This window comes from Solanum lycopersicum, chromosome 5 (genome assembly GCF_036512215.1).
Source record: "Solanum lycopersicum chromosome 5, SLM_r2.1".
Lineage (NCBI taxonomy): Eukaryota > Viridiplantae > Streptophyta > Magnoliopsida > Solanales > Solanaceae > Solanum > Solanum lycopersicum.
In genome coordinates, this window is record NC_090804.1 from 23860996 (window position 1) to 23873467 (window position 12472).

A 12472-nucleotide genomic window follows, 5' to 3' on the forward strand; every position below is an offset into this window, starting at 1 on the left:
GAAGGGGTGGATTTTTTTAAAGTTACCAATATTTTAAATTATCCCCAACCGGGTCGGGTCGGGTACACTCATTAATGACGCAACGAGTCCCGGATGACGGTCTATCGCAGATGCGACGGTCCGTGATTGGTTCCGTCACGTGTGCCCTAGTTTTGAAAATAAATAAAAGACGTACCTGGCATGACGGATTCATGCAATGGTCTGTCCATAAATCCGTCAGTGACTGTTGCAGTGTGATTTTCTGCTGAATTTCCTGGTGATGTGCATGAAAATTTAAAACCTATTAATAGAAAATACTACCATTACTAGAAAGAAAACTATAAGTATTGGGTTGCCTTACAACAAGTGCCTGATTTAATGTCGCGGCACGATTGAAGACACTTGATGCCTCAGACTTCATCAAGATGGTATGCCTTGATCACTTCATTCGCCGATTCAGCATTCCCAAAACAATGTTTTATTCGCTGTCCATTTACATTAAACCGCACACCCTCCTTGGTTTCTAAGTCAACTGCTCCATGAGGAAAAACTTGGGTAATCAAGTAAGGGCCAGTCCATCTGGACTTGAGCTTGCTCGGAAACCAACGCAACCTAGAATTGTATGAATGCACCAAATGCCCAACCATAATCTCTCGTTTTTCAATTTTTAGGTCATGGGTGATTATTCATCTTTTCTTTGTAGGATATAGTTGATACCGATTGGAGCTCACCACTCTGCCTCATGGACTTACAAATGTTGAAGGTCGCTTTTTCATTGTTCAACTGAAAATTCAACTGCCGCTTTTCCATATCAACTAAGGCTCTACCCATAGCAAGGAATGGCCTCCCCAGAATAATAGGCACTTCAAAGTCGACTTCACAATCAAGAATAACAAAATCTGCCGGAAATATGAAAGACTCATCTTTTACTAGCACATCGTGGAGTATCCCTATATGCCTTTTCACTGTTCAATCGTCCATCGGTAGCCGCATCGCATTGGTCTTTAAGTTACCCAAACCCAACTTCTTTAAATTGAGAGGGGCATGAGATTTATGCTGGACCCCAGATCACATAATTCTTTCGCAAAATTTAATGACCCAACTGTACAAGGAATAGTGAACGCACCCGGATCATCTATCTTTTGTACGAGAGATCTTGTAGCAATCGCACTACAATGCTGCATTCTATCATCATCCTCGAAAGTGATCGATCTATTCTTTGTAACTAGATCTTTCATAAACTTGGAGTAACTGGGCATTTGTTCTAGGGCTTCTACCAACAGGACATTGATAGAAAGCTGCTTCAACTTTGTTATAAAATGTTGATATTTACCATCATCGATCTTTTTCACTAATCATTGAGGAAAGAGGGGTGTAGGAATGGGAATTACCTTTGTAGGCACTTCAGCATCGTTTCTAGTGTTATCTTCTACTTCACCACTACCCTCTACCACCTTATCATTATCTTTTATCACTTTTTTTTCCTTAGACGGCATAGGTGGGTCAATATCTATTTACCACCCTGAGTAGTGATTAACATAATGTGTCCGTCATTTTTCAGATTTTGGACAGTGTTGCTAGGAAGAGTGCCCGGTTTCCTTGTGTCCACGGTTGCAGATAATTGGGCCATTTGCAACTCGATCTACTTAATTGATATTGCATGTGTATTGGCTTTTTGCACAATACCCGCTAAATCACTCCTTATCTCTTTAACGTGTTGATCACTAGCATCGAACCACCTCATCATTTTGTTCTACATATCCTCAACTTGCGTCATACTATCTCCACCATACCTAGGAGTAACTTCACAATTTTGAGGAGGGATATAGGGCTTATTCCTATCATTTATGTTACCATAGCTACCCCTATTGAAGTTGTTGTCGCGGTTGTAGTTTCCATCTCTGACATAATGACCCTCACGGTTATAGTTACCATAGATCAAACCTTGGTTTCCTTGACCTTGGTGCCAATTCTCCTTATATTAGACTTGGGCACTCGGTCAGAAACCCTTTGTCTATTCATTTGCCGCATAGGAATTCTCCTCATAATAGCATTCATCATTTGGTGGTGGTGGTTTAGACAAGTACTTAACTGCATTTATCTTTTCTGCACCCCTAGTGATATGTTTTAATACCAACCCAAGCTCAGTTCTTATCTGAGCAATCTCTTCACGAATCTCATCTGTGGCTGGGTTGTGAGTAGATTACACTGCAAAGGTATTTCTCCCAGTATCTGACTTCCTAGTACTCCAAGCTTTATTGTTCCAGGAGATTTTCTCTAACTTTTTTGGCAATCTCAGCAAAAGGACACTTCCCATAAGAATCACGCTCTATAGTATCCAACACCGCTTTATTATTATCATCATGCTCCAGGAAGAAGTATTCCTTCAGTAACTCATCATCTATGCGGTGATTGGGGACGCTTCTAAAAAATAAAGTGAATCTATCCAAAGAACTACTAACTGACTCTCCTGGTAGTGCCACAAAGTAGTTTACTCTGTCTTTGTGGTTTAGTTTCTTGCAGATCGGGTAGTAGCGTGCTAATAAAACATCCCTTAGTTGGTTTCACATGAAAATTGAGTTATAACGGAGCTTAGTGAATCAAATAGCAGCATCTCCCGTCAATGAGAGAGGAAAGATTCTTACCCCTATTACATCAAAATCCAAATCAGGCCTCCCTACATAACTTTTACACACTGCCCTTACCATAGCTATATGGGGATGTGGATCCACAGAAGGTATCCCTAAAAATAAACATCTAGCAGTGAGCATTTGCATCAGATTACTAGTTACAACGAAGGTGTTGTCTGGTGCTAGAGAGGGAAACACAAGTGCCTCATTAGAGTCTGCTATATTATCATAGCCTCTGTAGTATTCTAGAGGGCGTGGGGCGGGATTCTGTCTACTTTGTTTATTTTAACCCGGATAATCGGGTAATAATTGGCCATGAACATCAACCGAGTTGGGATGTTATTGTTTGGATCATCATCATTAATATCCACATTTTGATTCATATTGCGTAGTATACGTTCTAATTCGTGATCGTAGGGAAATAATGGTTTTCTTCTTCTCAGTGTATTTCGCATACAAGGAAGTTAGCTCTGCAAGAATCAAAAACAATAAAAAAGTAGAATCAAGAAAATATTGACTAAACTTTAGTAATAAGTTTATGTTAGTTTAAAAGCTACTTTCCCCGACAGCGGCGCCAAAATTTGATACGCTCAAACATACTTCTCAGATTAGAAATAAATTGATCGTATCAAGTAAAGAACCCAACTAATGAGGTTGGGATCGTTCCCACGAGGCAAATAGTTCAGACTTAAAATTAATCTATTATTACTATTATTTAGTCAATTATTTCCTTAGAAAACAAAAGACAATAAAAAGGAGGTTTTTAGTTCTAAATTAATGATAAAGACTAACTAAATTAAAGTAACCAACTAAGACAATCAAATCTTGGAGTTTAATCAATTAATAAAAGTAACTACGATTTCAGTGTTCTGCACAGGTTCCAAACTTGATAATTCTAACTATAACAATTCTTTCCTAGTATCTTGCATGCAAAGTGATAAGTTATGTATTTCTAAATCCTTGGTCCGGCATCTAAAAAATTTCACTCCGCACCTTGGTCCGTCAACGTGTGTATCGATAATAACCCTTACATTTACCTCATATTAAGCATGATATTCGATATTTGACTAAGTTATTACCTCGTACCAATCAATACTAGCCTATTAGATAGTATACACTAAATCTATGTTGATAATTCTTTTCATATTATCTATCTCCTTGGTCTGGAAAGTAGCATTAAGGTGAGTTCTAACGTTATCCATCCATTAAAAGGACTTCTAAACGAAAGAATTATCAATACATGCAAGACACTATTCTAGAATTGTTATTTTAGTTAGATTTTTCCTCATTTTCACCCATGGTTCCCACAACCCTAGTTATGAAGTTTAGTTACCCATATTCATAATCACAATATTCATATATGTAATATAAGAATTCATGCACTTACTTCATTGAGAAAGAATAAAAACCAGAAGTTCACTTAATTAATCAACAAATGCACCAACAATCAATTCCTAAAAAAGCGTATCAACTACTGAAATTAATCGAGGACTAATGATTCTCCAAAAGTCTAAGAATCACAAAATCTAATATCCAAGAGTCTACTAACAAAAAGTCTAACCCAAAAAGAGTCTAACAACAAAGAGTGTAACCCCAAAAAATGAGGTTTTTCCAACTATTTATAAAAAAACAAAAACCTAATAAAAGAAGGACTCTAATTGCTGAAAATTTGTCAAAACGCGTCCGAGTCGATGGACCCCGTGATCGGGCCGTCATGGTCACGACGCGCCGTATGGTCTCTCTCATACTATACTTTACAAATCCTTCTGCTTCTTTCTTCATTACCCTCGACGAATTGGAAAGACGGATCATTCCAAGCACGACCGTCCGTCGAGGGTCTCCGTTCCATAACACTTAAAGTTCTTGGAATTAGGGTACTGAGACTATTTTTAGATCATCACGACGAACCAGCACGACGGACCGTCGTTGCTATGAAGGTTCGTCATGAACTTCGTAATACTACACTTAGGTTAGACTTTTCCATCTTCCTTGAGCAGCTTCACTACGATGCCACCTACGGACCGTCACAAGCTCCGTAGGTGGTAACTTTTCTACATTTCTTGCGAAAAAACATCCGCGTTCATCTTTAGACAAATTTCCTGGAAATAAAGAGAAACTTACATAAAAATTAATACAAAAAGGCTTTTGGTCACACACTAAACTTAATAAAAAAACATTAAAAATATTGTGAAACCACGGTATATCAATATCACATCCATATTTAATAGTAACCACTTGACCCATGTATTTAAATTATGTTAGTGGAGTTAGTTTAGAGAAAAAGGGAGAACAAAAGAGAAGAGGACTCTCACAACGGAAACAAGAATCCTAAACTTTGTTGAGGATCGCTTCAGGTAACTCCTTTTGACTTTTTGTTTTCTAGCAATGGCATATTTAATTTTTTAGGTGAGAATGAATACATTAGTAAATTACTAACTACTTGTAGGTTAGCGTTATAATCAGTGTACTTAAGTGAAGGTTTTTAATTTCTTTTCATGTGTGGGGATGTGGGAAATGGTAATCTGATTGATACTGCTAATAAATGAATGGACTAATGATTACCTAATAATTGCTAATGATTTTTGTAGTGATAATGTATAGGATTTAAGTTTTATGTGCCGCGGCATGAGCAAAGTTGCTGATTCTGAAAAACAGTTGTATTCATAATTCTCTTATTATTATTATTTTATTTTGGGTATTAATAAGGTTGGGGAAAAAAGTTTGTGCCAATCAGTAGGCAATAATATCAAAGATTGGCACTTGGGCATATAATTATGGGGAATATGGTATTTTGCATAATGAAGGTAAAGTAAAAGGGTCACGTTACATACTTCTGTAAATGGTGGAATTGGTTCTTATTTTATTTATTTATCAAATTAAGATACTATTTTTTGATAGATTGAGATGGATAATGAATTATTAGGTGTATATTATATGATTTAACATTGAATTTTTGGGTATTTGAGGAGATGAAAGTTCAATTGTTGACTTGAAATTTAACATATATGATAATTTTAGCATATAAATCATATCAAGATTTGGAGCTTGAATAGAGATATGAGTGACTTTTAAGGTCCATGATAGACATATAATAATTTGAATGTCTACAAACTCGCTTACTTACGAATATTTGCATAATTATAGATTTGGAACGTTCCGAATCTTTGCGAAAAGGAAAGGAAAAATCTTGAATTATGGCACGAGGTTGGGCATGTAAGGTATGTTAAGACTTTTTAGACTAGTTGAAGGACATTTTCCTAATTAAAGATTTAAAAAAATGAAATAGACAGAGTGGTAAGGGCAAAAGTTGAGGGTCTTGTATCAATGGTGTGACGGACATTGGTACGAATACCGCTGTTATAATACAACAAGATATTACTATAGAATGTGGAATATAATTTGGGAATGCCAAAGCATATGGGCATTAGCTAATATACTATTGACTTGAATGCTGGAGTGATTGTGGTTTCTTTATTACATCCGTATAGTTTTGATAATTGAGGTGGTTATGTATTATGTTGATATTTGACTGATTGAGGTGCATCATCATCCCCTTAATTTGAAATAATATTGTGCACATGCATTGACATGTTGAGTATAAGTTGGGCACGCGGAGATCGTTCGTGCTGGGGATGGTGAAATATAAAGATTATAATTTGGGCATGTGGACATCGTCCGTGGAGAAATTGTTTGATTTTTATGATAGTGCGTTGAGATCGTCCGTACAGACACGTCAAGATTGTCCGTGTCGGTGTATGGACCTCGCGAGTTCCCCATGAGTCATGGACTCTTTATGTATATCCGAGGAGTATTATGTATATAAAGTTCAGTGACTACTGGGTATTCTATGATATATCATTTCATGGTATCATATTGCATTGAATTTCATCACATCATTCATTCTTGATGATTATGTGTTTTATTTGGTGCTATGAAAGTATTTGATGTTTGATTATCTTTATTGATGAAACTTGAATACTAAGGGCAATTTATATATACTTTTATAATTTAAGAATTTATCTTTATTATATAAACTCCCATAACTATTTCTTCATTGCGGTCAATGATACATACTGGGTACACGTCATTTTGTACTCATACTACACTTGTTTCACACTTTTTGGTGCAGATCCGATTCCGAGTAGAAGCACATCTCAGGGAGTCATTTGAGTTCAAGTTTGGAGTGTCTTAGAGTTGTGGTGAGCTGTTTGGCTCTTCTGTGGCCCATACCTCCCTCTATCTAGTACTTATTCTTTCATTTAGTATTCAGACAGGGTATCCCTTATGTTAGATTGTCATTTTGGTTTCAGGCTTGCATCATATTTAAGTAGCTCTTGTACTTATGACACGAATTCTTGGGTAGTACATTTTTTCAGTTTTCCACATTCGTACTTATAAGGAACTCTATCTTGGAGATTTTGCTAATTCTTGTCTTTTTACTCATTAGTTAGTTAAGTTTGTAAAATATGTTGGTTGACTTACCTATTGGTTGGGAACATAGGTTCCATCACGACTCGTGATTTTTGGGTCATGAAAATAAAAGGAAAATATAATCATTGCAGAGCTTTTTAAGGTTCAAATTTAAACTTTCAATCATATTGATGCTTACCAGCAAGATATCTAGAATGTTGATAGTCCTAATGTGTGACTATCCTTTTACTTTAAAAAATTGAATAGCTTAATAAAACTAGTAAATAATAATTCAAAAGAAGTAATATTTAAATTTTATTCTCCATCTAATAATAAATGTTGAATTTTCTATGATGTTAAATGGAAGGAGGCAGTAACATATGGGTGGACTATCATGATCTGATGTAGATGTGATTGAAAGAATTCACAAATATTACGCATGAACTTAAAAATATGTTCAGAGGTTATGATTTCATAAAATTCTCTTTCTATAATATTGTCTTCAATCTTTCTTGGAAGTTGAAGATTACTCCTGCTTTGGACAGGGTCAAAAAAATAAGAAATTCATCAGAAAATATAGAGGACAGTATAATTTGTGAATAGTTCTGTATAGCATCTTACACTCACCAACAAAATCCAAAAAAGTTTATATTAACCAAGAATCTTTAATATTGAAGAGGCTTACCTTGTAGAAAATATGCAAGGAAGAGAAATAAAGAATTTTTTAGTTTGTTCAAGCATACTATCAAACACCTTTGTTGCATTAATTTTAAAACTGAATTAACTTAACTTTTCTTTAAAAAAAGAAAGAGAGGAGAAAAGCTCTAAATAGGTCATTATCTTTATGCTTCGATTCAAAATAATCTAGAAAATTGCACCTGAATATAAAAAATAATTAGCATATGCATGTTGAAATTTTAATAGAAAATAACCCAAAGACCGTGATTACACATAACAAAAATTTTCAATAGTAAAATTATTTGAACGGAAAATCATCACTATCAGATGGTGTAACAACCTGTTAGTCGTTTTGAGCAGTAGAGTTTATTTCTTGTAATAACTGTCCGGGTCGACGGATCCCACGACGGACCGTCATGGGCACGAGGGACCGTCGAGGGTGTGTCGTTCCAAAATACTTAGTTTCTGAAAAATTGGGTACTGAGAACAACTCTCAGAACTTCGCAACGGAAGAGCTGGACGGACCGTCGTAGGCACGACAGACCGTCACAGGGTTTCAAATAAAAATTGTCTCTGAACTCTGTGACGACTCAGCACGACGGACCATCGCAGGCACGACGGCCCGTCACAGACTACGTAACCCTGACTGGGTCGAATTTCTGTTACAAGTTTTAAGAGGCATTTTGGACTATTCCTGCTTATAATTATAAAGTTAGGGGTTTAATGTTAATAATTCAATTACTTGGGGATTAAAGGAGACAACTTTGGATTAATTAGTGGGTTACTTTTACCATCTTTTATACTTAATTATATGGTAATTAGGGTAAAAGAAAAAGAGTTTGAATAAGGAAAAAGAAGGAAAGAGACAGAAAGAGAGGGAGAACAATCGAGAGAAGAGAGAAACAAAGAAGAAAGCAAAGGTTTTTTGGGATAGCTTGATTGATCACGAATTCTTCGGTGGAGGTAGGTTATGGTTTATGCTATTTCGTAGTAAAACTCTTAATAGCGAATGATATGTATTGTGTAATTTTGTAAAGTCTTCTATATGCTTAATTGTGTGCTTGCATGATATGATTATGTAATTGTCATAAATTAGCATGATGAGGCTGTTGAATCTTAAACCTTAGAACCTCTTTGTTAATGAGGATGCCTTGGTATAAAAGAAGGCTTGATGAACTAAAGAATGAGATTATTGGATCGGGTGTCACGAACCGACACATGGTATTAGTGGATCGGGGGTCACGAACCGACACATAATTTTAGGGGATCGGGTGTCACGAACCGACACATAGTATAAGGGGATCGGGTATCACGATCCGACACATAGTATTAGGGGATCGGGTGTCACGAACCGACACATAGTATTAGGGGATCGGGTGTCATGAACCGACACATAGTATTAGGGGATCGGGTGTCACGAACCGACACATAGTATTAAGGGATCGGGTGTCACGAACCGACACATAGAATTAGGGGATCGGTGTCACGAACCGACACATAGTATTAGGGGATCGGGTGTCACGAACCGACACATAGTATTAGGGAATCGGGTGTCACGAACTGACAAGTAGTATTAGGGGATCGGAGTGTCACGTTCCGACACAAGAGGAATAAAGAGAATGAATCTTGAATTATTTTAATATACTCAAAACTTAGAGAACCTTTTCCCAAATGAGTACGGTATGGAGGCTTGAGTCCTCATAGGTGTGCTTGATGTTGTTGCTAATGGTTCTTGTACTTGTTGTTGCCACCTGTTGAGTATTGTAGTTGATTTTATGATATTATTTGATATATATTGCTTTCTATTTTGAGTTGGACGATGATATCTACTCAGTACTTGTGTTCTGTACTGACCCCTACTTGTATGTTTTATCTTTGTTATTCGTGGAGTGCAGCAAACGTACCGTCGTCTTCAACTCAACCGCAACTCTAGCCAGTCTTCACCACGTCAGATTTCAGGGTGAGCTATTGTTCCTAGCTCGGACTGGATTCTCTCTCATTCATGTGTTGATGTCCTTGATGTTCGGACATGGACTATCTCTTATATTTGTTTTAGCTTCCTACACATTCTTAGATTTAGTAATTTGAGGATAGATGTTCTTGTGATGATGAATTCAAGACATTGGGGAATGATAAGTATTGAATTTTAAAAGTCGTTAATTGATTTCGTTAATGAGTTTTAAGTCTTCCGCATTATTTTCTATTTATTATGGTTGAAATGTTGGGGTTTAGATATTGGTTGGTTCGCTCACATAGTAGGATAAGTGTGGGTGCCACTCGCGGCTCGTTTTGGGTCGTGACAAACTTGGTATCAGAGCATTAGGTTCGTTGGTCTCATCACACAAGAACAAGTCTAGTAGAGTCTTGAGGAATGGTAGGGGGACGCCTTTACTTTTCTTTGAGAGGCTACAAGACTTTAGGAAAATTCCATTCTTTCTTTCTTTCGTGCTATTACTTGGATCCAATTGGTATCTAGGTGATACAAATTTGTATCTGACCATCTTTACTCTATTTTGCAGATGGTTAGAACTAGAGCAACAACTGCGCCGACACCAACACCGGCAAGACAAGAGGCGTCTGAGCCAGCCACTAAGACTGTAGCTCGAAGAGGATCAGTGGCAAGAGGCCGTGGTAGAGGTCCGGGAGGACGTCCTCTAGAGGAGGAGGACAAGCACCTGGACCATCTAGTACTAGGTCGGTGACTCCTCCACCGACTGAGGAGGTAGTAAGAGAGGGTGAGGAAGGGGAGAATGAGCAGGTGCAGAATGAGGAATTACCACCCCAACCTACCCCTGAGATGATTAATCAGGTTCTTGCTTATCTTAGCGGGTTATCTGATCAGGGCCAGACACCTCCAGTGTTTTTTGCACCAGCACCTCAGGTTGCGAGAGTACAACATGTAGCTGTTGTGGCTCCCCGCATGGATGCCTCATTGGAAATAGGCACGTTTCCTCGGTTGACTACAGGGCCTATAATGACAAGTGATCAGCATGAACTCTTCAGTAAGTTCTTCAAATTGAAACCTCCAGTCTTCAAGGGTGCTGAATCTGAGGATGCCTATGATTTTTTTGTTGATTGTCATGAGCTACTACACAAGATGGGTATAGTAGAATGATTTGGCGTCGAGTTTGTGACCTATCAATTTCAAGGGAACGCCAAAATTTGGTGGCGATCGTATGTTGAATGTCAACCAGCACAAGCACCACCTATGACTTGGGAATCATTCTCTAGCTTGTTTATGGAGAAGTATATACCCCGGACTTTGAGGGATAGGAGAAGAGATGAGTTCCTGAGCCTAGAGCAAGGCACGATGTCGGTTATTGCATATGAGGCTAAGTTTCGTCCATTATCTAGGTATGCCACCCAGCTTTGCTTCAGTCCACAAGAGCGGATTCGTCGTTTCGTGAAAGGGTTGAGGTCAGATTTACGGATTTCAGCCTTACAGGTAGTTGCTGCAGCAAAATCTTTTCAGGAGGTGGTAGATTTTGTGATAGAAGTGGAGGGAGTGAAGCCATACGACTTCACCATGGCATCGACATTTAAGAGGTTTCGTAAAGGAGGAGAGTTTAATGGTTCTTACTCTAGAGGGCAGAGTTCAGGAGGTTATCCAGCCCGCCTTATTCAGTCTTCACTACAGACTGTAGCTGGGGGTCCACAGCAGACCGGTCAACATTTCTCTGAGTTTGGAGGTTATCCCCAGACTCCGTCGTTCTCACAAAGACCTATGCTTGAATCCATAGATTGTTATGGATGTGGAGAGACTGGACATATTAGGAGAAATTGTCCAAAACAGAGTTAAAGACCCTCAATAATCAGAGGTAGAGGTGGTCATGGAAGAGGTCGTTATTCGGGAGGACGTGGTGTCCGAGGAAATGGTGGTCATCAAAACAGCCGGGGTGACAAGCAAACTGGAACTACTGCAGCGCAACATGGTAGGGGCAACGGACAGACCGGTGATAGGGCCCATTGTTATGCTTTCCCTGGGAGGTCTGAAGCGGAGACATCTGATGTTGTTATCACAGGTAATCTTTTGATTTGTGATTACATGGCTTCTGTATTATTTGATCCTGCATCCACATTTTTATATGTAACTTCCTCATTTGCTACTGGTCTTAATTTACATTGTGAATTGCTTGACATGCCGATTCGTGTTTCTACACTGGTGGGTGAGTCTGTGATAGTTGAAAGGGTGTATAGGTCTTGTCTTGTGACTTTTATGGGGAGCAATACTCATGTAGACTCGGTTATGTTATAAATGGTTGATTTCGATGTAATTCTGGGTATGAGTTGTGTTTCTCCAAACTTCGCAATCTTAGATTGCAATGCCAAAACTGTAACGTTGGCCAAGCCTGGGACAGATCCGTTAGTGTAGGAGGGTGACTACACTACTACTCCAGTTCGTATCATCTTCGCGCAAAAGAATGGTTAGGAAGGGTTGTTTAGCTTTCTTGGCACACCTCAGGGATGATACTACCCATGTACCTTCAATTGAGGCGGTTTCAATAGTCCGTGAGTTTCACGATGTGTTTCCTGCAGACATTCCTGGTATGCCACCGGATAGGGATATCAACTTTTGCATTGATCTGGAGCCGGGTACTCGTCCCATTTCTATACCCCCTTATAGGTTGGCTCCCGCTGAATCAGGAGAGTTAAAGGCCCAACATCAAGAGTTGTTAAGCAAAGACTTTATTATACCAAGTGCATCCCCTTGGGGTGCTCCTGTTCTGTTTGTGAAGAAGAAGGATGGAAGTTTTCGGATGTGCATTGACTACAGA